The sequence below is a fragment of the Culex pipiens genome, chromosome 1 (assembly GCF_016801865.2).
Source record: "Culex pipiens pallens isolate TS chromosome 1, TS_CPP_V2, whole genome shotgun sequence".
NCBI classification, from domain to species: domain Eukaryota; kingdom Metazoa; phylum Arthropoda; class Insecta; order Diptera; family Culicidae; genus Culex; species Culex pipiens.
Window position 1 is genome coordinate 68844775 of NC_068937.1, and position 26260 is coordinate 68871034.

At 40.2% G+C, this 26260-nt stretch overlaps 1 protein-coding gene and 1 pseudogene across 1 annotated transcript in view; one reads left to right on the forward strand and one right to left on the reverse strand.

Annotated features, from left to right (window-relative positions):
• LOC128093327 (uncharacterized) overlaps window positions 1-26260 on the forward strand; it is a 481727-nt gene that overhangs the window by 397554 nt on the left and 57913 nt on the right. The window lies entirely within an intron of this gene.
• Window positions 15656-17561, reverse strand: LOC128093324 (uncharacterized; annotated as a pseudogene).

Below are 26260 nucleotides of genomic sequence, written 5' to 3' on the forward strand. Positions count from 1 at the left end.
TAACTAACATTCCCGTCCCTTAAAATCGAGATCTACAAACTGACATGGCGGGCGCCGTTGGTGGCCAATGACTGTTACCTATTCGCAACTGATCTTGTTTTGGCAATCATGCTGTTTTATCTTTTCAGCGCATTCATACATGCTGTTGATAATGGAAACACCACTTGATAGTCGAAGCCTATGATCAGTAGTGCTGAAAGGATATTACGGTTCTGTTCAGCAACGGAGAAGGACAACCATGGGTGGTCTCTCATGCTCATGCTCATGCTCATGCTTATGCTCATGCTCATGCTCATGCAATTAAAAATTAGTGTAAATAGCATATAAACTTAAAAAATAGTGTAATTTTTAAGTAGTTAAATAAAAAGTTCCAATTTTTCAAACAACAAAATTTAAAATTATTTAGAAAACAGGTTGTGCTGAAATTGCGTTTAAATCTGAAGATATTTATGATTTTTGTTTCAATAACGCTGAAAACATGTAACATAGAACAACGAACACTTATCTCCAAGCTTAGTATGGTTCCATACCATTCTATTTGTAGAAATTATTCGTATTTAAAATTTCGCGAAACACCCCGAACATAAATGTTCACAGTATTCGCGTAAGTGTGAACTGAAATGTGAGTGATGTGATTAATTCAAATTTTTAAAATATTTTAAATAAAGATTAGCTGTTGGAGTCGGAGTCGGAGCCGGAGTGAACAGTTTGTGGAAAGCTGGAGTCGGAGTCGGAGTCGGAGTCGGCTGGAGTTGAAAGGCCGGAGTCGGAGTCGGAGCCGGAGTCATCAATTTGTGGAAAACCGGAGCCGGAGTCGAAGTCGGAGTCGGCTTAACTCAGAAAGCCGGAGTCGGAGTCGGAGTCGGAGTCACTTGAAATATGACCCGACTCCGCAGCCCTGATTTGAAGCTTTGAAAAAATCAAAAAAGAAAAGAATATCCCTGATTTTGATTATTTGTTCTCTTTTTTGTATTAGTTACAATAAACAAATGTAAACATTGAGTATATCCCGCTTACTCCGATGGAAATTGACAGAATGAGTGAAAAGGATACACTCAATGTTTACATTTGTTCATAGGACCTAATTAAAAACAACTCGAGAATTGATAATCTTTTAGAAAAAAAACAGCAACAAACATTTGTAGGAAATGGTTCATTCTGAGGAATGTGCCATCCTGACGAAAGATTTCTGGGTGATAGCATTCTGGGAAATGGTCTATTCTGGCGAAAAGGATATGAAAATGTGTCGCGGGGAAAATCTGCCAGACGTCTTGCGCAGCTAAGCGCAGCGCCCAAGACAAAACGCCCTTTTCCGTCTGGGTACTCTTTGAAGGGAATTTGACTTTGCCAAGCCAGACAGAAATCGAACCCATCACCCTCCGCTTAAAAGGTGAAACCCGTATCCTCACGGCCATGGTAGCTCGACTATTCTCATTTCCCTCAGCTTATTGCATTGGCAATAATGATGAATATTATTTAAAGTGCGTCATTCAAATCAATTTTTGACTCTAGTCGTGTGAATACAGGTCATAACATTCTAGCAAATATTTAGGTGTAGATAGTATGATGATGAAATAGCATGATGTTTAGTATATAATCACAATTACAATATTATCTGGAATGTTAGGTCCTTCCACAAGGAAAAGTTATTCAGTGTTGGTGATCTCACGCCCAATATTTGGAAATTGTTGTCAGTGCTGTTACTGTTACGAGTCATTTCAACTATATCATTCAGTTGACACGATCCTGGAAGACAAAGACCCATCAACACGGTTCGTGGCTGAAAAAGAAATCATGTTAGTAACATTAGATCAAACGATGCAAAATTTAAAAATGGGCTACACATCCATCGATTTACATTTAAATGAGGTAAGTAGGCTTTACTGGCTTTAAGGCTTTACTGAGTGTACGAGCGTTGAACCTTTTAACCTTTTAACCTTGAACTATCGTCGGACCATCGGCCAGTACTATATACTAATCATGCACTAGGATCTGTTCTACACGCCAATGATGTTGAAAATAAACGTTTCAGTGGCCAAAGTGCCTAAAAAGCTACATTTGTGAAAATAATGTTTGTTTTACGGGTACATATTTAACCAATTTAAAATTCAAATGCAAAGCGACAGCTCCTATTAAGTTCAACCAAGCTCATATTTGAGATTTGACCTCAGTACGCCCCTGAATGCCTGCCAAAAAGATTTTTTTGTTACATCCTACTGAGTATGATCGTAGTAGCTGTTTATAACAGAAATGAGTTTTGAAAATTGGCATCAATTTTCCCACTAAAATAGACATAACTTTACTGAAAATGGATGAAACTTTTTTCTGCAAAATTGTTCTTCATTTTGTTTGCAACAATGCTACAACATTAGTTTTTCAATTCAGACATGCCAGTTTATTTACCAGAGCAAATTGAAAATATTTTTTTAGAAATAACACTATTTTACATCTCCTGATGACGCTGGGACTCAAGTAATGGATCGATTTAAGGTGTACTATGTCAGGAATATATTTTGGGAAGTAAGAATTGATATCTTGATGAAAATTTACATCTTTGTCCAGAGTAAGACTGAAATTTTAGACGTATTTTTGGGGTTTTAGGTGATATATTAGGTTTTTTAACTTCAAATCGAGATAAAATCAGTTTTCACCGACAGAATATTTTGGGAGTCGATTTTTCTGACTCAGATTAGTCCCCCCAACAACTTCCAGGAGGAATTTCTGAGGTGCATGCAAGTTGCATAATAATCCCCTTCTTACTCACCGTGTGCAGCTTTTCATCGGTCTGATGGCCGAGTGGGCTAAGGCGCCAGTCCTTACTGTTGGTGCTGGGTTTGAATCCCGTCGGTTGCAACTTTTGTTTGTGTTTGCAAAAAATGTACATTCAGTGTGTAATATTAAGTGTTTATTTTGACGAAGGTGATGTGCATGCTTTTGCATGCGATTTTACCATCGGATTTTTTGCTGTGTTTTAAAAGCCACACGCATCCGGTTGCTTTCCAATCATTAGTTTTCAAAATATCGATGTATCGCTTGATACAACTTAAATTTTCATTATAATTTTGAAGTTTTTCGGAAAATATTTTTTTTGCCCCTTATTATTTTTTTGCTGGTTTGAATTGTTTATATGTCAAGCTACTTACAATTTCCATACATACTAGATATTATTTCTATTGTAGAGATTTTTTCGTAGTTCCGGTTTAGACATGTCAAATGTATGTACTGTGAATTTTCATTATAAAAGCGCATCATTTGATTTAATGGCGAGTTTTTTTCAATAATTTGTCGTGTATGCAGTTATTTTAAAAAGTGGTGAATGTCTAAGAGTACGGCTTGGTTCATGAATACTATTGCGTATTTCTGAAAATAATGCTACTGACTGTATGCGTTGAGAAATGGCTTCATCCATAAAGTACGTCACGCAAAAATCAGCCAAAATTTATCCCCCTCCCCCCCTTTGTCACGCTTTTCCTATACTTATAACATGCAATGTCACACTTGCTCAGACCCCCCCTCCCCCCCTAGAGCGTGACATACTTTATGGATGACGCCAATAATGTCGTTGATGAAAGAGAGCATGGCAAATTTACGACGTTCTTGTAATGATTGTATGTTTATGAGCATGCAGCGTGCTTCATACGATGGGAGAGGAAATGCAGTCCAGTTAAGTTTACGTAGTGCGTACAGTAAGAATTGTTTTTGGACAGATTCAATACGTGCTTGGTGTACGGCATAGTATGAATTCCAGACGATACTACAGTATTCCAAGAGTGGCCTGACATACGTTATATAGAGTAATTCAATAGTATACGGAGTTAAATGCAAAGCGCTTTGTAAAGCCTAATGTACTTTTGCCTTGTTTATTATTGTGTTATAGTGTTCTACAAAAGTTAGTTGTGAGTCTAGGATGACACCTAGATCACGTACTACTTTTACGTTATAGTGTTCTACAAAAGTTACACAGCAAAAAATCCGATGGTAAAATTGCATGCACATCACCTCCGTCAATATAGGCACTTAATAATACACACTGCATGTACAATTTTTACAAACACAAAAAAAAGTTCCAACCGACGGTAAAGCTGAAACGTAACATTACATAAAGTTGCAAAAAATAATGCAATATTTATTTTACACCCAGGCCTTTTTTTCTGTTTGAGTATTAAGACACGGAATCCCCCATTTTTACTGTTATTAAGCATTCCCAGATCTATAACACAGTCCCTATTGAGAGGGAAAATGCTGTTCCATCCAGATGCTGTAAACTCCTTTCCTTGTGCCTTGTGCGCTATGTATCGCTAGAACCGCGGTGACAATTTTTTCGTGTCATTTTTCAAGCTCTTCCCAGCAGCTATTATTTGCCACGCGGGGTTTTGTAAAGACCAATTGTCTTTTGTGGTGCTATATTTGCGGTGTTCCCTTTTGCTCTGATCTGGACAATGCTACTGGACTGCAGTGCAATACCGATCGGCTGGGCATTATTTACATGCGAAGACACGAGGAAAGTATTTTGGGAAAGAGGCGCAAAGGAATATCCCAAGATCAATCACATGCTTGAAGAGCACGTGAAGCAACCGTTTTATACTCATGCGGTTGCTGCTACCTCTGAATTTAAACCTAAGGCTGCCACCCTGAGAAGAACCCATGACATTCCGCTTATGAGGCGAAACCCGTAACCATTCGGCCACAGAAGGTTGGCACCCAGGCCTTTTACACTCAGCTGGTTTACTACTTTTTTTAGCTGAGTAGTAGTGAGTCTAGGATGACACCTAGATCACGTACTACTTTGCATTTTTCTACTGGTTGGTTTCCTAATAATACTGTTATGTTTGGTGTTTCATGTTTTCTGCTTTCATTTCTTTACATTCAATTGGAGTAGGCTTTTAGTACACCATGTGTAGAAAAGATGAATTTCGTTTTGGAATACATGACTGTCATTGGCATTTCCTATATCCATATAAAATTTCATGTCGTCTGCATATACAAGTACGATAATTTTTTATAAAAATGAAGGAAATGTCGTTTACATTGCATTCAGTGTAAAATTTACAAATTCTAAAAGGTTGGTGCTAGTAGAGCGGCCTTTAAAAAGCCGTTTTGTTTACATGTGATGCGGTTTTTTACTTGCTGAAATATTTTTTCATTTATAATAGATTCAAAAAGACCAAACGGCAATTCCACGATAATTACGTATGTCTGATTATGGGCCTGACTTGAAAATAGATTTGATTTTGATTTGATGGGATAACCAACAGGGCCACAAGGATGACCTATATAGCGGTTGCCTAGAATTACAGTGGCTCAGACTGTTTGATTGTAAGCTAATCATGTTTGAGGCTTCAACCCTGGATATTGTATCGGTGAGATTTGGGTAATCGATTTGTGTGAGATATTGATATACGCGGGAAAATGGGCTTGAACCGAGAGTTGTACTCTCTTCTCATGATCATCAGAACCCGAACTATAAAAACATCGCCAGGGCCCGAAGAGCAACTTTAGGGCTTGTGGTCTCAGATCGCAGCTAGGACAAGTTAGTCAGAAAAGGTCTGCTCAGGACAACGGAAACTGGGTCGCCGGAACTCCGGCACACCGGACACTTTAACTTTTGTAACCAACGATTAATGTTATTTAATATAATTTGCTAAGTGTAATAAACGCTGTTTTCGTATGTGCGAGTGTTTCTAAGTGGTGCGTTTTATTGTACATTGGCGGTGGCAAACTAGAAGCGTTCCTGTAGCAGTTGAACGCTACGATCCCCCCCCCCCCATTAGCGGGGCAGCACAAGTCCGTCGGCCAGGAATTTGGCTGTGTTGAGGTTGCGGAGGAACTGGTCCAAATCGAAGGTCCGTAGCCCAACACAGACTTAAAAGAAGCATCTTCAAATTACTGCCGTATGAAGGGCCAAAAGGGGATGGTTGGACGCGAACAAGCAAAATCACTCACGGTGTCCTCAGGGGAAGAGAATCTCCTTCCGACAGTAACCTCCAATAACTCCGAAAAAAGTCTGACAAAGCTGAAAAACAGGGCTCGCACCCTGTTGGTGGCCTAAAAGGGCGCGGCAGACAGCTGGAAACTGACAGAAGTCAATAAGTGCAGTAATTAGACAATCCTTAAGATTTGTTCAATTAATACACTATTTTGCCCATGTGACGTAGTTCTGGTCTTCCACTATCTACATCCAGTCTCCGCCACTACAGCATACTGTCCACTGCCCTGATGCTCCCTCCCCAATCCCCGGCTTTGTTTCTAACTACTGATGAAAAGGAAAATCATAGATGAGAAAAGGTCAATGCGGATGGAGAGCAAATCGAGCTCAGTATCCCCTCACAAAGACTGGTAGTAAGTGTGAAAAAGACAGTGGAAAATATAAAGAAAGGCAGAAAAATGAAAAGATAGTATGTCAATGCGGATGGATCGATGATCCCTTCACAATGACAAAAAGAGATAAATGATAGGGAGAGCAAAAGAAGATCAGAAAATCAGGAATAAGAAATAGTCAATGCAGATGAATAGCAAACTAAACTCAATATACTTTAAATACTTTAATTACTTTATATACTATAAATACTTCAAATACTTTAAATACTTTAAAAACTTTTAAAACTTTAAATACTTTAAATACTTTAAATACTTTAAATACTTTAAATACTTTAAATACTTTAAATACTTTAAATACTTTAAATACTTAAACTCAATGCGAATGGATATGAAATTGACCCAACTTTTAAAAGAATATATTCAACACACTACTTTTTCAATCAATTGAAATGATAGTAACTACCACCCAACCACCCACACTTCTTTTTTAAACAAATTAATAATTTAAAAAACAAACAAAAGAAATAAAGCGCGCGGTAATAAAGTAATTATTGCGAAAATGTTTAAATGGATAAATAAATAAAAATACGAACCAAAAATTTTTTGAAAACAAAAATACAACAAAAATACAACCTAAGTTTCACATCACCAATATAGATGAGTATTGTAATTATAAATGTGGGTTATGTTTAATGTAGGTAGCTAGGGGTTTCATAAGTGAGCCACTTAGCTGATTCACTACCAAAAGATGACAAGGAATGTTGTGATTATGTAGTTCAATCCTTCCCTAGTAGCAATTGCAGCATATGACAAACAGAGGAGCTTCGTCGCTCACACTCTGTGAAGGAATGTTGTAATTATGTAGTTCAATTCCTCTCTGACAGCAACTTGTAGCATATGTTGATGTCCGGTCTTCAATGCCAGATGTAGCGAATCTGCAGTCTTCATGATTAGCTCAGAACTTCAGGACTACCAGCGGGCGTTGCTGGATTCGGTGGGTAAGCTTCTTCCTTCATTGACGAATCAGCAGCCCTAGCATCCGCTAATCCGGGCGAACTGAGAAGGGACTCTCCTTAACGATTAGACATAAGTAGTTGCACATTGGACTTACACTACTCAGGCCAACCAAACCGAGACAAACTTGCACTCGCAGAACCCTCGGGCTCCGCCGTTGTGGAGGCACTTGACGACCACACCACTCTGGAGCGCGACCAGCTATCTCGGAAGCTTGTGTCCCGATCTTCCTCAGATCAATCCTTTTTTTTTGTACGTGCTTGGTGTACGGCATAGTATGGATTCCAGACGATACTACAGTATTCCAAGAGTGGCCTGACATACGTTATATAGAGTAATTTAATAGTATACGGGTCCTGGAAGTTGAATGCAAAGCGCTTTATAAAGCCTTATGTACTTTTTGCCTTGTTTATTATTGTGTTATAGTGTTCTACAAAAGTTAGTTGTGAGTCTAGGATGACACCTAGATCACGTACTACTTTGCATTTTTCTACTGGTTGGTTTCCTAATAATACTGTTATGTTTGGTGTTTCATGTTTTCTGCTGAAGGCAATGGAATTACATTTCTTTACATTCAATTGGAGTAGGCTTTTACTACACCATGTGTAGAAAAGATTAATTTCGTTTTGGAATACATGACTGTCATTGGCATTTCCTATTTCCATATACAATTTCATGTCATCTGCATATACAAGTACGTTAATTTTTTTAAGAATGAAGGAAATGTCGTTTACATACAAGATGAAAAGAAGAGGTCCTAGATGGGATCCTTGCGCTTAGTCAAATATGACTTAAGCCATTCCAAAAGATTCGGTTGAATTCCAATTTTCTGCAGTTTGAAGATTAATAATGGTATGTCGATTCTGTCAAATGCCTTACTAAAGTCTGTGTAAATTGCTTCTACGAAATTGCGATTATGCATTGCATTCAGTGTAAAATTTACAAATTCTAAAAGGTTGGTGCTAGTAGAGCGGCCTTTAAAAAAGCCGTTCTGTTTACATGTGATGCGGTTTTTTACTTGCTGAAAGATTTTTTCATTTATAATAGATTCGAAAAGTTTTGGAATGCAAGACAAAAGGGCAATTCCGCGATAATTACGTACACAGTGAAAAAAATCTGTGTGAAATCGCATGCAAAAGCATGCACATCACCTTTGTGAGCAAAAGCATGTAATCTTGTATGAGAAAACGTGTTCACAAAAAGCATGTACAAAAGAAAAATAAATAAATTTTGCACACCCCAAAAATAACATAAATCTGGTGAGAGTCATTTCCAGATTACCAAGTCCGCGCTCCAACCATCTCGGCTATCTCGCCGCTGTGAATTTAGCTGGATCAACACCGATGTAGCTGTACGTTTCCCATAAATCGTATACAGTTCCGGGCGAACTGGCGTTGAACACAACATCTACAAGACGGTGAGATAGCCGAGACCGTTGGGGCGCGGACTTAGTAATCTAGATACGACTCTCACCAGATTGATGTTATTTTTGGGGTGTGCAAAATTTATTTATTTTTCTTTTGTACATGCTTTTCGTGTACACGTTTTCTCATACAATATTAGGGTATATGGCCCTATTTTGGACCTACTATGCAAAGCGTTAACATATTTCGCATGGTTCTCAGGAACGGTCTAACTAATTTGGCTCGTTTCAGGATTGTTTTGTGCCTTAATTTATGCTTAACAAAGTGTACTATTGAAAATTGAAAATAATTTAACCATTTCATTGAATTAGGAATTTCAAGTAAAACATTTTTTGGATGCATTTTGGACTTATTGAATGTATTTTGGAGACATCGTTGAACCTATTTTGGACCCACACTCTGATTGGTTGAAATTTTGACAACTTGAATTGCGGCGTGCGGCGTCAAAACGCACACTTAGACCATCTCCACCGGGCGCGCGCAGTAAGGATTTGGAAGCGCTCCACCATCACTCTTCCCCACACTGGTCGCTCATAAACGCGCTCATAAAATAGCAGCTCGACCCTGGGTGAACAGCGGGTGACCAAATTTAGTCGCCCGCTAGTAGCGCGCACAAATATTTGACATCTGCTTGAAGTGAAAGGAGAATCAAGATTTTTTTTTTGAATTGACTTTTTATGGTTCCATGGAACTGGACATTGATGATGGACATTTTCATTGTACTGGCCACAACCCGGATTGGTCCGGGTTCCCCCGGGGATGTTCCGTTGAGCGGACATTGGCGGCACCGTATGAATATGGGCAATATTGGTGTCAAACTTCACGATTTTCAAAATCACATGTAAAAATTACGAAAAAGGACATATTTAACGAACTGGCCACAATCCAAATTGGTCCGGGTTCCCCCGGGGATGTTCCGTTGTGCGGACATTGGCGGCACCGTATGAATATGGGCAATATTGGTGTCAAACTTCATGATTTTCAAAATCACATGTGAAAATTACGGAAAAGGACATTTTTAACGAACTGGCCACAATCCAAATTGGTCCGGGTTCCCCCGGGGATGTTCCGTTGAGCGGAAAATGGCGGCACCGTATGAATATGGACAATATTGGTGTCAAACTTCACGATTTTCAAAATCACATGTAAAAATTACGAAAAAGGACATATTTAACGAACTGGCCACAATCCAAATTGGTCCGGGTTCCCCCGGGGATGTTCCGTTGAGCGGAAAATGGCGGCACCGTATGAATATGGACAATATTGGTGTCAAACTTCACGATTTTCAAAATCACATGTAAAAATTACGAAAAAGGACATATTTAACGAACTGGCCACAATCCAAATTGGTCCGGGTTCCCCCGGGGATGTTCCGTTGTGCGGACATTGGCGGCACCGTATGAATATGGACAATATTGGTGTCAAACTTCATGATTTTCAAAATCACATGTGAAAATTACGGAAAAGGACATTTTTAACGAACTGGCCACAATCCAAATTGGTCCGGGTTCCCCCGGGGATGTTCCGTTGAGCGGAAAATGGCGGCACCGTATGAATATGGGCAATATTGGTGTCAAACTTCACGATTTTCAAAATCACATGTGAAAATTACGAAAATTTACATTTTCAACGAACTGGCCACAACCCGGATGGTTCCGGGTTCCCTGGGGGATGTTCCGTTGGAGGGACATTGGCGGCACCGATGAATATGGGCAATATTGGTGTTAAATTTCACGATTTTCAAAATCACATATGAAAATTACGAAAATGAAATTTTCTAGTGGACTGGCCACGATCCGAAAAAATTTCCGTTCCGAAAGTCCGTTTAAAATTTTCATTTTCGTAATTTTTATATGTGATTTTGAAAATCGTGAAATTTAACACCAATATTGCCCATATTCATCGGTGCCGCCAATGTCCGCTCAACGGAACATCCCCGAGGGAACCCGGACCAATTCGGATTGTGGCCAGTCCACTCACAATGTCCATTTTCGTGATTTCCATATGTGATTTTGAAAATCGTGAAATTTAACACCAATATTGCCCATATTCATCGTAGCCGCCAATGTCCCTCCAACGGAACATCTTCCGGGGAACCCGGAACCATCCGGGTTCCGGCCAGTCCGTTTAAAATGTCAGTATTCATAATTTTCACATGTGATTTTGAAAATTGTGAAGTTTGACACCAATATTGGCCATATTGATACGGTGCGGCCAATGTCTTTCCAACGGAACATCCCTCGGGGAACCCTAAACCATCCGGGTCCACTAGAAATGTCAATTTTATTAATTTTCATATGTAATATTGCAAATCGTGAAATTTAACACCAATATTGCCCATATTCATAGGAGCCGCCAATGTCTCTCCAACGGAACATCCCCCGGGAAACCCGGAACCATCCGGGTTCCGGCCAGTCCGTTTAAAATGTCAGTTTTCGTAATTTTCATATGTGATTTTGAGAATCGTGATGTTTGACACCAATATTGCCCATATTCATACGGTGCTGCCAATGTCCCTCCAACGGAACATTCCCCGGGGAACCCGGACCAATCCAGGTTACTACCAATCCAGTTTTTTTTTTTTTTGGAAATAATTACTTTTGGCTTTGAAGATTTTGGCAAATTGGTCATGCCAATAAATTAAAACAAATTTTATTTCGAAACGTCAAAATAAGCTGATACTCACCCCCGGTGGGGTTGGCAGTGACTATTTTACCAACCCGTTTTATCAACGACCGGTGTGGGAAGGGTGACTAAACTAAAATAGTAGCGCTGTGGGTGAACAAAATAGTCACTCATTTATGTGCGCACCGGTGGAGATGCTCTTACAAAAGCTCGGGTTGATAAACCAAAGGGCCTATCCACGATTTAAATTGGAAAATATTTATTTCAGAATTTAAATAATTATTTAAAAATAATTGATTTGAATTTGAAAACGTGTTTTAATTATATTGAATGGAAAACTTGAGACGTTATTATACGCAGAGCTGAAGTTCAAATATTACCTATTAAACAATCAAGAAATTTTAAAGGGAGATTATAGCTTGTAACATGGTGTGAAACTTTCGCATCTGTTATGTTAAACTTTACAGTCGCTTGACAGAAAGTTTAACTACATGTTTCACTTTTAAAAAACAATGTAAGATTTGACAAGATTGCCTACCGTTCGGATCGGCTAGGAGGGGCGTAGTTTCAAAATTGATTATATTATAGGTGTTGAATAAACCATGTAACTAGTTATGTCTCAAATCAAAAAATATATAAAAGTACAAAATTAGACTACATCCTCATAGTTAACATCGCATTTACCTCCAATACCACAATTTGTTTTCGAAGATTTTTATTTTTCTAACAGTTGCAATGATTTCATTTTATCTCTCCTTTCCGGAGCTTGCAGGAAACGGGGGAGTCGGCAGCACTGCCATTTCAGTCGGTTGCAAGCGCGTCGCGGTCCGCGGAAATTTGGTTGATTTTTGGTGTTTTTTCAAGTGCTATCGTATTATTATTTGTTTTTGTTAAAGTTCAGACCGTATACGTGATGTACATAGTGGAATATTAGAGAAATACTCAGTGCTTAGACGGAATTTCGTGTGCCTAAATCCCAGTGCATTCGTCGGGAAACGAACTACGTCATCCAGCATTTTCTTTGCTTCTTTGTTTGGGATAAGATTCCGCTACTAACCACCAGAGAGCGCGCGCGTTTTTCGACGACGATGGTGCCAAACCAATTTCTTCAAAATCTGTACAAAGGAAGAAAAATCTGTTGCTATCTTTGCAGCTGCTCCTGTGGATTTCAAAAATTAAGCATGACTCCGGTGAGTTTGTTCCGTGTTAACGCTTGGTGCGCGCGCTCGCGCCCGTTTGTGTGTGTGTGTGTGTGTGTGTGTGTGTGTGTGTGTGTGTGTGTGTGTGCGTGTATGTGTGTACCTTTTTCCAACACCGGTACATTCCTTCAACATGAATCATAATTCACGTGAATCGCGCATTTACAACATTATTTATTTCCTGTTAGATTATTTACATAGTTTTTCTTTAAAATAATTAATTTCTAGTTCTGTGGAAGGAGCGAAGATGCGTGGCCGTTTTTTTTTTGTGTTTTCTTTTGTTTTATTTAAAATCGCGTCTTGTATGCATTCTATATTCGATAAATTCGCTACATATTTCTTTAAAATGAGAGAATGAAATCGCATATTAACAACGGACGCGTTTAATTCAAGTGGTTTACATAGTTATATGCTCTTTTGGTCAGTTCAAGCTTTCCACAGCCGGCTGTCTAGGCTTGAACTGTTTGATTAAAATTTAATACTAAACGGGAATTGTCTCGACAGCAACATCAGATGTTTGCCTTGAGAATAATAATCAAAATCCAATGTAATTAAACGGGAATTGTCTCTACAGCAGCATCCGATTGCTTGCCTTGAGAATAAAACTATAGCCCTTAAACACACCATGCCAATGGTCGCAACGCTTGCTTAGAGCGTATCCTAGACCTTTTACCTTCCCAAAAACCGTCCAACTCCCAGCGAAACTTACTTGAGGATACCGTGGAGATTTTCCCTTAATACTCTGAAAAAAGTGGAGCATCAACACTTCCCGTCTTCCAAATCCCTTTCCTTGTCCCTGGTGCGCGGTGGAGATGGGAGCAGCCGGCAATGGACGGCTACCATGGTGTTGAGAATCTGGTTCAGGTGGAGTTGGTTCTTTTCCCAGTTATCAATTCCTAGGCAACTTGGGCTTAGACAATCATCACTTAACATGGCGAAATCCAGTCTGCAATCCGCTAAAATCACCGTCTCCTAGCGAAGCGAAGAAGCATTTTGCAAAAATCTATATGCGAAACTAATAGCGACAATCATGATTTTCATTTCAGTGTACATTTTTCAGTTTTATACTTTTCAGAAATCCTCCTCCTTAATCCTTCACGAGAGTTATATTCATGCTGATTCATAATGTTTAACACGATAATGTATCGTAAACTTTTTCTAACGTGTTACTTACAAGATCAATTGGGTCCTAAAATGAAGCTTAGATTGCTGATATTATTGTTTACAGCGATAAAGCTTATTTTTCTGAGTACAATGACCCTTTGTACGACCACAAAGAGTTTAAAATGGATTTTTAAATCAATTTTGAAAAATTAACCTCGCGATCCTTCTTGACAGAAAAGCTCCTACTTGACAGCTAGTTCCAAGGGGACCATAGTTGATCCATCGAAAAAATGTTGTCTAGTCAAAAAAAAATTTTTGCATTAAAATGAAAAAAAGTGATCAGAAATGGTTTTTAATCGTGTTTTTTACCGTTGTACATAAAAATTGACATAGGGCTTTAGTACCCAATTGCAATTTCCTGCTAGCACTGCGGGAATTTCATTCTGCCCTGTATTGCGTGTCGTTCTTGCTCTTTCCTGTGGGCTAGCACACAAGTTCACCGTATACTATGTTTTTTTTTTTTTTAAGATTATACAGCAGTTTCCTACAATGGTGTACATTCTTTTTTTGCCTAATTTGCTAATGATTATTTCGGATGAAATCTTATTTCAATAAATACACAGGTAGCAGTTATTGATCAGCGCGCCCGAGTGCTTCTAGCAGATGCGGCAGATAAAGCAAATACAGGTAATCTCAAATACTTAAAACTATAAAATTCGATATCTCTGGAACGAAACATATTCCTTTCTGTCGATAAGTGATTGTTATGTAAAGTCGGACGGGGAATACGATGGTGAGGTCAAATTTAAAAAATAAATAGGGCTGTTTTGAGATTTCCTTCAAAATTGAGTCCTCTAAGATGTGTGGTTCCTGAGTTATCGTCGTTTGAAGATAGAGGTTTCGCTCAAAAATCGCCAAAAAGTCGATTTTTTGGGAGGGTACAAAAATGGAGGGGGTGGTCCGATTTGGATGAAATTCGGGATTTTTGCATGTTTTGATAGTCTTAACAGCTCTGCCAAATTTGAGCAGAATCGGAGATGGTAATTTTCAAATTTGCATTTTTTCTTGCACACTTCAGGTGGAATGACCCAGGTATCAAATTTGATCTCAAGTTCATCTGTAGAAGAAAAATATGTGTCGGTACCTGTCGGGTACTCATTTTCTGATACCCGACAAGTACCGGCAAGCCGGGGGCAAAGTTTTGAATGCGTGTTTCCATGTGATATGTTTGTTTATTTGAAATCATCTGACCCGGTGGTCTCAATGAGGTTTGGTTACTTAAAACTAATAAGAAGTTTACAAACATAAATATAGTTAAGTTATCAAAAAATAAATTTAAACAAAACTGTGGAGAAATTGGTTTCCTTGAGTGAACATCCACAAGCCATCTCTTCGCCAGGCCTATTCAGTGGATATTCACAAGCCTCCTCTTCGCCAGGCCTATTCAGTGAACATCCACAAGCCGTCTCTCCAGCCGGCCTATTCAGTGGATATTCACAAGCCTCCTCTTCGCCAGGCCTATTCAGTGAACATCCACAAGCCGTCTCTCCAGCCGGCCTATTCAGTGGATATTCACAAGCCTCCTCTTCGCCAGGCCTATTCAGTGAACATCCACAAGCCATCTCTCCGCCAGGCCTATTCAGTGGATATTCACAAGCCTCCTCTTCGCCAGGCCTATTCAGTGAACATCCACAAGCCTCCTCTTCGCCAGGCCTATTCAGTGGATATTCACAAGCCTCCTCTTCGCCAGGCCTATTTAGTGACCATCCACAAGCCTCCTCTTCGCCAGGCCTATTCAGTGGATATTCACAAGCCATCTCTCCGTCAGGAATGGGTGACATTCACAGACCAACTCCAAGCCAACTCCTTTTTTTTTTTCGAAAAAAAGAAAAAAAACTTCGACCGTTTTTTACACAGCCCACATTTTAGTCTTCTATATTTAGTGGTATTTATAGTTAACGAGAGCTTAAATTACAATGCAGAAAGAGCAGTCTTTAAAGCATTCTCTTTCTTGCAGTTCAGCTTTTTCCAGTCTCCCACTCTTTCGTTTCCGTCTTCACATTCCTCAACCACAGCAAAACAAACCATGCAAATGTCGCAGAAATCAAAAATTTCAGCCGAAAGTTCACGCTCTCAGTGCGACTGCTAAACTCACATTCAGCTTCTGAGCAGCAATCGGTCGATCCCCCTCCACAGCCAAAAAATCAACTCACTGACCTTCTTTTTTAATTTCACTCACCTGTGACCCATCACGCTGGGGATACACCGAAAACCAAAAAAAAAACACTAGAGCCAAACGAGAACAAAAAAACAAAATAATCGATCTCCTGGCAGGATCGCCATTGTAGAGAAGTTGGTTTCCTTGAGGAATGATCGCAGCGTGCCGACCAACTTACTCGACGGTTGCTTGATGAAAGAGGTCGACGGCTGACTCTGACCCGCGAACTGTCAGATCCATTAGGGTGCGTCCATGCGCTGTCACTCGAAGGCTGCGTCTGGTACGCAACCAGATCGAGGGGGCTATTCGGGCCCACACAAAAACATGATTTAACGGCTAGATCTTCTTGTCCTTGATGCACGTTGTTGTGGGTTTTCAGCAGGACGAGATGAACGAAAACGATCTCGGAGTTCAGTTCGAAGTCTTTCCAAAAATCGGTTCACAGGTTCGTGAAAGTCGAACAGATGGTAGAAGTACCGTAGAACTCGTTGAAAGCTGTGGCCAGCTTACGAATAGGGGAGTTTTCCGCATAAAACGTACGGACCAACGGGCGTGAGAGGAATCCAGGGGTTGGGCGTAGATTCCTTGGCTGCACTCTGGCATTTAACTGGAAAAGAAGATTAGGGGAGTCGATTTCAGAGGTAATAACTTTCGCAGCGAATACAGCCCTTGAGATTGTTCGCCGGTTTTGGAGCGTCTCTATTCCAAGCAGGTTGCACCGAGTTTCGTAGCTTGGTAGCTGAGCAGGATTATTCCACGGGAGGCGTCTCAGAGCAAACCAGACGAATTTCCTTTGCACACGTTCAATGCGATCGATCCAATTCTGGTGATAGGGTGCCCACACAACTGCTGACGTCTCAAGGTGCGATCTCACAAGAGCACAGTACAATGTCCTAAGATATAACGGATCGTCAAATTCTTGAGCAGCCTTGAACATAAAACCAAGTTTCCGGTTGGCTTTGTCAATTACGGAAGATAGTTGCAGGTGAAAATTCAATTTCAGGTCAAGAAGAACACCCAAATCCTTGACAACTTCTAGGCGTTCCAGCACGTGAGAACCGAGATGGTAATCAAATGTGAACAATTCTCGACTTTGTTTCCGGTTGAAGGATATGACGTAGCATTTTGCGGAGCTGAGTTCCAATCGGTTGTGCCCGCACCACTCCGAGAATTTGTCCAGCCTTGATTGTAGCACGTAACAGTCGGCCAACGTGTCGATAGGGATGAACAGCTTGAAGTCGTCAGCGAAGGATAGCTTACAGTTTCCGCTAAACAGGAAATTGGCGTCGTTGAAGAACCCGGACAAAACTATAGGGCCGAGGTTGCTCCCCTGAGCCATGCCGGAGCCGTTGGTAAATTCCAGTGAAACGGATGCGCCGATCTTCACCTGGATGATTCTACCCTTTTGATAAGATTCTAGCCAACGGCATAGCATCGGCGAGAAACCCAGTTTGGAGAATAGTGCAATATCGTGGTCAATCCGATCAAAAGCAGCTTTCAGGTCCGTGTAGTTCCGGTGCAACGTAACTTCGACAGTTAAACAGGATCACATCGCTGACGATAATTTGTAGAAGCTTAGAACCGGAACACAAAGACGTGATCCCTCGATAGTTTTCAATGGAACACTTTGAACCTTTCTTGAAAATTGGAAACATGAAAGATTTCTTCCATGCTGTTGGAAATGTGGCTTGACGCAAGGAAAGGTTACATATAACCAAAAGTGGCTCAATCAGTTGATTTGCACAGCGTCGGGTCCAAGTGAGAATGATGACTTCAACTTCTTCGTCGCCTTCTCGATCATGTCACGCGAAATGACAAACGTGTTGATGTCGACCAGATCACGGGGAACAGCGTCAAGATGATGAGTGAAAGAAATGATTTCGGGCTCCCGGAATATGGACGAAAAGTGTCTGGCAAAAAGTTCGCATTTCTCGTCGTTTGTAGTTGCAGTCGAATCGCCCAACGCCATCGTTGCAGGAAGGCCACGTTCCTTGTACTTCGATTTAACAAAAGTCCAGAATTTCTTGGGATTTCGCCGCAGTTGCGATTGGGTCTTACGGATGTAGACGTTGTACCTGTAACGATTGTATCGGCGGTAACGGGAACTAGCGGCGTTGAAGGCCAGTTTCGTCATGCGGCAGCGGCGCAGGGTGAACGTTTTCAGTGCAGCGGCACGTTCTTTTTTCAGGCGTTTAAGACGAGCGTTCGACCCGAGGTTCGACCATTCTGGTTTAGGCGGAGTTCTGAATTGAGGAGTGTGTTGGGCAAGATGAAAATTCAATAGGTTTGAAAATTCCCGAACAGCTGTGTCTACGTCCATGGCAGAGGTAACTGGGGTCCAGTCAACATCCGCCAGAGTCCTTTGCAGTTCGTCGAAGTTAGTTCGTTTGTAGTTCAATACCCGGTCGTTGTTGTCTACCTGTACAAACACGGTCCTAGATGCGTCAATGTCAAACACCAGCGCTGGATGGGGGGCGTCCAGAGGCACGAGTGGCTCGTCAGCAGCAGCAACTACGGTGCAATCGTCGTCACTGACAAATATCAGATCTAGGATGCGGTTACGATCGTTTTTCACCAGATTGCATTGATGCATGTTGCAGTTAGCCATTCCATCTAACATTACTCCGTGCGTGAGTCGTTCTTTCTCGGTTCTAGTACGCGTGAGCTGCGGATCGACGTAGGATCGGTTACCAGAAAGGTGCTTCCAGACTAGGCTTCCTTGGTTGTTGTCACCTGCAACAACAATGACGTCATGCGGTCCGGCGATACGACGTATGTTTTCGATACAGACCTATTCATAATTAATATAAAATAATTGGTACGCATGGGAACTAGACGGCAATTTATACCTCAAACCAAAAGTTCGGTTTTGAAATAATTAAAAAAAAACTTTTATACAAAATTTGCAAGCTGTGTACAATATTGCAGAAAAAGTACCCAGATAGAAAAACGGGCGGAAAAAGGCGGGGACGTTTTGCCTGAAAACGGGCCCCATTTTCAGCACGTTTTTTCCCCTCGTTGTGGCCCATTGCGTGCCAGAATGCAACATTTAGGCGGGCGTTACGTATTTTGGCCGATGTGTTACGCCCGTCTGTGGCACGCTTTTGGGCACATTTTGTCCCCGATAACGGGCTAAAAAGCGGAAGCGGAACGGGCCGCATTTTGGGGGTGCTTCTTCTTCTTTAGTATTTTCGGTTTCAGTTTAGAGCGGTTAGGGTGATCAATACAAATAGGGTGACAAATAAACAAAACAGATTGAAAAGTTTATTCAAAGAGCTCTTAAAATTACAATAAAAGCCACTAAATCTATTTAAAACTAGCTTATATAAATAAAAGTTGAATTATTATGTTTAAATAAATTTCAATTGGTCCTATTGGTATAAATAACTGAATTTGATAAAATTATTTTACTAAACTAACCAAAATAGTTTTAATAACTTTAAATTAGTAGTAATAAGAAAAATTTAGTTAAAATTAGATAAATTTTGATAAATAAAGGTAAATTTAGAATAATTGAGTTAAATGTCAAGTTTGGTTTAATTTAGCTAAATTCAGTTTAAATTAGTATATTTCAGTGAAATTTTGTTAAATTAAGTTAAATTGAGTAAAATTAATTTAAATAAAGTAAAATCTAGCTAAATTTGATTAAACTTAGTTAAACTTATTTAAATTCAGTTCAGTTTAGTTGAATTAATATTAATTTAATTAAATTTAGTTGAATTCAAATGAATTGATTGTATTTTTCAGTTCAATTTGAATAAATTAAGTTAAATTCAAATAAATTTCGAAAAATCTAATTAAACTCGATTAAACTTGGTTAAATTTATTAAAATTTAGTCCAAATTAGTCAAATGTAGTTAACTGAATTGATTTGAATTTAATTAAACTTATTTAAAAAAAATAATATTATTTTAGTTACATTTATTTAAATTTAGTAAATATTACTTATATTAAGTAAAATTATGAAGCTTAATTAAGTTAAAATATGCTAAATCAAGTTGAAACCAGTTTAATTTAGTTAACTCAAGTTAAATTAAGTAGAATAAAGTTGAATTAAAATAAACTAATTTAATAAAAGCTAAATAAAGTTTAATTAAGTTTAATGAAGTTAAATTCACATGAATTCAGTTAATTTAAGAAAAATTAAGTTAAAATAAGTTAAATTTAGCAAACCTTAGTTATCTTTTTACTAAATTTATTGAAATTTAGTGAAGTTTCGTTTAAAATCAGTCAAATATAGTATACTGACAGTTGCTTTGGAGAATTTGAACGGTGTGCGTCGCGGTCAACACGCCGGATTTTCGTTGCCGTTTCCGTCGTTGTTTCCCCCCCGATTGTGTGTTTATTTCGACCCGGGTGATTTCGCGATGCTGACAGTTGCTTTGGAGAATTTGAACGGTGTGCGTCGCGGTCAACACGCCGGATTTTCGTTGCCGTTTCCGTCTTTGTTTCCCCCCCGATTGTGTGTTTATTTCGACCCGGGTGATTTCGCGATGTTGACAGTTGCTTTGGAGAATTTGAACGGTGTGCGTCGCGGTCAACACGCCGGATTTTCGTTGCCGTTTCCGTCTTTGTTTCCCCCCCGATTGTGTGTTTATTTCGACCCGGGTGATTTCGCGATGTTGACAGTTGCTTTGGAGAATTTGAACGGTGTGCGTCGCGGTCAACACGCCGGATTTTCGTTGCCGTTTCCGTCTTTGTTTCCCCCCCGATTGTGTGTTTATTTCGACCCGGGTGATTTCGCGATGTTGACAGTTGCTTTGGAGAATTTGAACGGTGTGCGTCGCGGTGAACACGCCGGATTTTCGTTGCCGTTTCCGTCTTTGTTTCCCCCCCGATTGTGTGTTTATTTCGACCCGGGTGATTTCGCGATGTTGACAGTTGCTTTGGAGAATTTGAACGGTGTGCGTCGCGGTCAACACGCCGGATTTTCGTTGCCGTTTCCGTCTTTGTTTCCCCCCCGATTGTGTGTTTATTTCGACCCGGGTGATTTCGCGATGTTGATAGTTGCTTTGGAGAATTTGAACGGTGTGCGTCGCGGTCAACACGCCGGATTTTCGTTGCCGTTTCCGTCGTTGTTTCCCCCCCGATTGTGTGTTTATTTCGACCCGGGTGATTTCGCGATGTTGACAGTTGCTTTGGAGAATTTGAACGGTGTGCGTCGCGGTCAACACGCCGGATTTTCGTTGCCGTTTCCGTCGTTGTTTCCCCCCCGATTGTGTGTTTATTTCGACCCGGGTGATTTCGCGATGTTGACAGTTGCTTTGGAGAATTTGAACGGTGTGCGTCGCGGTCAACACGCCGGATTTTCGTTGCCGTTTCCGTCGTTGTTTCCCCCCCGATTGTGTGTTTATTTCGACCCGGGTGATTTCGCGATGTTGACAATTGCTTTGGAGAATTTGAACGGTGTGCGTCGCGGTCAACACGCCGGATTTTCGTTGCCGTTTCCGTCTTTGTTTCCCCCCCGATTGTGTGTTTATTTCGACCCGGGTGATTTCGCGATGTTGACAGTTGCTTTGGAGAATTTGAACGGTGTGCGTCGCGGTCAACACGCCGGATTTTCGTTGCCGTTTCCGTCTTTGTTTCCCCCCCCCCCCCCCCCCCCCCCGATTGTGTGTTTATTTCGACCCGGGTGATTTCGCGATGTTGACAGTTGCTTTGGAGAATTTGAACGGTGTGCGTCGCGGTCAACACGCCGGATTTTCGTTGCCGTTTCCGTCTTTGTTTCCCCCCCGATTGTGTGTTTATTTCGACCCGGGTGATTTCGCGATGTTGACAGTTGCTTTTGAGAATTTGAACGGTGTGCGTCGCGGTCAACACGCCGGATTTTCGTTGCCGTTTCCGTCTTTGTTTCCCCCCCGATTGTGTGTTTATTTCGACCCGGGTGATTTCGCGATGTTGACAGTTGCTTTGGAGAATTTGAACGGTGTGCGTCGCGGTCAACACGCCGGATTTTCGTTGCCGTTTCCGTCGTTGTTTCCCCCCTGATTGTGTGTTTATTTCGACCCGGGTGATTTCGCGATGCTGACAGTTGCTTTGGAGAATTTGAACGGTGTGCGTCGCGGTCAACACGCCGGATTTTCGTTGCCGTTTCCGTCTTTGTTTCCCCCCCCCGATTGTGTGTGTATTTCGACCCGGGTGATTTCGCGATGTTGACAGTTGCTTTGGAGAATTTGAACGGTGCGCGTCGCGGTTATCACGCAGGATTTTCGTTGCCGTTTTCGATTGTGTGGGTTTTTCGGTCCGGGCGGTTTTGCGTTTTCGCATTTTATTTGGTTTTATCTTTCCACAGCCGGCTGTCTAAGATTGAATCATTTATGCTAAACTCAACACCAAATAACCGGGAAAAATCTCATCCGCATCCTCCGACTGTTTGCCTTGAGAATGCATAATACATCACACTATTAAACCAAATTTATTGATTATTGGGTCGCATCATCATCCTCTATGTTGAATCCTGGCCATTACCCTTACCCACTAACAAAATCCCAAGTAGAAGTAGTTTTCCGGCACACGTGGGGGTGTGGATATCGTATAGAACCCACCCTTGGTAGCAACCTGTGCTAACTAACATTCCCGTCCCAATCCCCCGAGATCTACAAACTGACATGGCGGGCGCCGTTGGTGGCCAATGACTGTTACCTATTTGCTTCAGATCTAGTTTTAATGATCTTGATGTTTTATCTTTTCAACGCATTCATACATGCTGTTGATAAGGGAAACACCATTAGATCGTTCAAGCGTATGGTCGGTTGTATTGATAGGATATTACGGTCCTGTTCAGCAACGGAGAAGGACAACCATGGGTGGTCTCTCATGCTCATGCTCATGCTCATGCTTTCCGGAGCTTGCAGGAAACGATCCGGGATGGTCTGAAAGCTGCAATTTGCCCAACTAGCAACACTGCGAAGTGCACAAAGACTAAACTAGCTCTCCATTCATCGAAATTGTTTCACACACCTCTTCTTTCAAAATCTCTTAGATTGTTTTTTTCGAAATGATTTAAATTCCCACAAAAATTTATAAATTTTCAAAGCTGGAGATACAGTTACACTTCAGAATAAGGAAAAATGAACAATAATCGAAATATTTTGATCAAATTTATGGTTTATTTGTGTTTCTAATATGATTGACGCAGTAATCTAAAAGTGTAATTTATTATAAGCCAACGCTGTCCATTGTGTAAAAATACGTTATAAATACCTGTATTTTTAATTATATATATTAGGCTGGCAAGAAAAAATATTTTTTTTGTGAAATCTCAAGAGATACCCCTAGGTTCAATTGTTTAGGCAATAATAAGTAACTGTGCCTATTTTGAGCCAAATCGGTTAATCATCATCGTTCCAATACACTCACATCGCACTAACACATCGACATTGGTGATGATGAGGCGTTTCACCTTAAAAAGTCGCTTTTTATCGTTGAAGTTTATATGGGGAAAATCGCAAAAATGTTTTCAGAAAACATCATTTCAGTATTTTTCTGCCAGGTGGCACGGGTCTCGCCCAAAATAGTCCAAGTGTGAGATCCTGTAGGAAATTCAATTCCCTGCAACTTTGTCGAAGGGTCCACAACGATCCGAGTTGATCCTGATGAATTATTAGCAATGCGATGAAAAGAAATCGGCTTATATACTGGGTATATAAGAAGTACATAAGAAAATATTAAAAAAAAATAACCTAAAATCAGGATCATCTCGGATCGTTTTGCACCCTTCGGCAAAGTTGAGAATCTTACACTTGGACAATTTTGGGCAAGACCCGCGCCACCTGGCAGAAAAATACTGAAACGATGTTTTTCTGCATACATTTTTGCGTTTTCCCCATATAAACAACAACGATAAAAAGCGACCCTTAAACCTTAATACTTATTTTTGCCTAAGGAATCGAGTCAGAGGGTATCCCTGATGTCGATTATTTTATTGTTTTCCAGTAGAGAGCATTTAAAAGACGTGCAGATGACAATTCAAAGCATTTTTAACTTTTATAATTCGTATATTTATCGAAAACTGATCGACTAGCGCTTAGGACCTTTTTAAAACTAACCCTAGATTTTTTCAAATAAATTCATACGACCTTATCGAAACCACTCTTGAGCAAGGTTGACAGCGCCTGTCGCGGTGACAGCTGACGATTGAATGAACTAGGCCCTTTTGGTTTTTCAATCGTTTCCAGTTCAATTCCAGCAGGGTAGCCAGATTGCATTTTTGAAGCAAATATTAATTAATAGGTGCAGCTGAATTGAGGAAAATGAGGCTGCGAGAAAAATATATCAACATCAGTTTAAATTTTAGGTCAGATTGCAATCAGTCTTAAAAATCATCCCTACCTTTATTATTAATTTGCATGTTTATCATTAAAAAATCATATTTTCATTGTTTCTGTTTATCATTTGCTTTTTAAAGCTTAGTTTTATTTGAAATAATTACAGTCGGAAAAACTAATCTAAATTATTAAGTAAAAACTTGGCATTAAATTTCAATTAAGTATCGAAATAAATTCATAAACAAAACTGGCAACACCTTGTTATACATGTATTGGTGACAGCCATGCCAGATATACAGATAAATCTGTATTATACAGATTTTTTGATCCCAAAAATCACAAAAATCTGTATATACAGATTTTTTTAAAATGATTTAATTTGAAATTTTAATAATTTAGTAATTGAATTATGCTTTAATATGATTAAAAAGCTTAAATCTGTTGTGAAAAGTCTAAAAAAATCTTCTATGGCTTCGAATTTGACATGATACAGATAAAATACAGATTTATTTTTAAGAAAATACAGATTTCCCATAAAATAATCTGGCAACGTTGATTGGTGATAGCCTTGAACTGAAGGAAAAGTAGCTCCAAAAACTGATCCAACGCGGCTGATTTGAAATTATTTTTTCAATTGAGTTTTTTTTAACTATAGATCAGTAATTTCAACGGTTTAGTGACTAAAAACATATAAGTATTAAATAAATAACACTTACATTACTCGGCCGGGACCGTGGTGTAGGGGTAAGCGTGATTGCCTCTCACCCAGTCGGCCTGGGTTCGATCCCAGACGGTCCCGGTGGCATTTTTCGAGACGAGATTTGTCTGATCACGCCTTCCGTCGGACAGGGAAGTAAATGTTGGCCCGGACTAACCTAAAAAGGTTAGGTCGTTAGCTCAGTCCAGGTGTAGGAGTCGTCTCCCAGGGTCCTGTCTCGGTGGAGTCGCTGGTAGGCAGTTGGACTAACAATCCAAAGGTCGTCAGTTCGAATCCCGGGATGGATGGAAGCTAAGGTGTAAAAAGAGGTTTGCAATTGCCTCAACAATCAAGCCTTCGTACACCTAGTTTCGAGTAGGAATCTCGTAATCGAGAACGCCAAGGCAATGCTGTAGAGCGAATAATTTGATTTGATTTTGATTACTCGGAAACCGGCTGAAAATAGCTTGATGCTAGTGAAAAACAGAAAGTTGTACAAGGTGTCCCGAGCCAAAAGTGATAAGCAACGAGGCCGAAATTTTTGGACCTAATCGATGTGCTAGGAAAATTATAGGAAATGCGAGTGACATTGGAAAAAGTGGCTGAACAAGCGGAAATAATCAAAAATGTTAACATTTTTGGAAGAGTTAAGCTACAAAACGATCCTGCTTACACTTTCTGTTGGTTGGATTCAGTAAATTCGTACTTTAAAAGCCTGAACTACCTCGATTAATAAAAAATAGGTCCAAAATAGGTACTAGGTCCAAAATAGGGTCATATACCCTACATGTTTTTGCTCACAAAGGTGATGTGCATGCTTTTGCATGCGATTTTACCATCGGATTTTTTGCTGTGTATGTCTGACTTTGGGCCTGACTTGAAAATAGGCACCAAAAAAGACTTTTTCCATGTTTGTGGGAATTTTCCAGTATTTATTAACATGTTGAAAAAATGATGCAGTGGAAATGCCAATTCTTCTGCAAGGTTCTTTAGGAATGCAGGTGCTATTCCGTCGGGTCCTGGTCCTTTTGATAAGTCTAAGACCTTCAATGCCTGACGTACTTCCGTTTCTGACAAAGAATTGACTGAGACGCTGAGAGCTGAGACGTCATTTTGAAATTCTGGTATAAATGAAAAGTAGTCGCGGTCGCGGTCTTCTTCGGAAAATGAGGTGTGGTGTATCCATAGAGTTATCTAAGCCCGATCTCACGCACACTAGCTTACCATTTGTTTTTGCTGGCGGGTACAAATTTTAACCTAGAAATCCATCGTGTACGTACACGCAATACATGCGCACGTAGATAACTCTATGGCTTTCTACATAAGGTACTCGCGATTGAGTGGTGCGGTTGTCAAAATCGCTATCTCTGACTCAAGGATCTGACACGCATGCA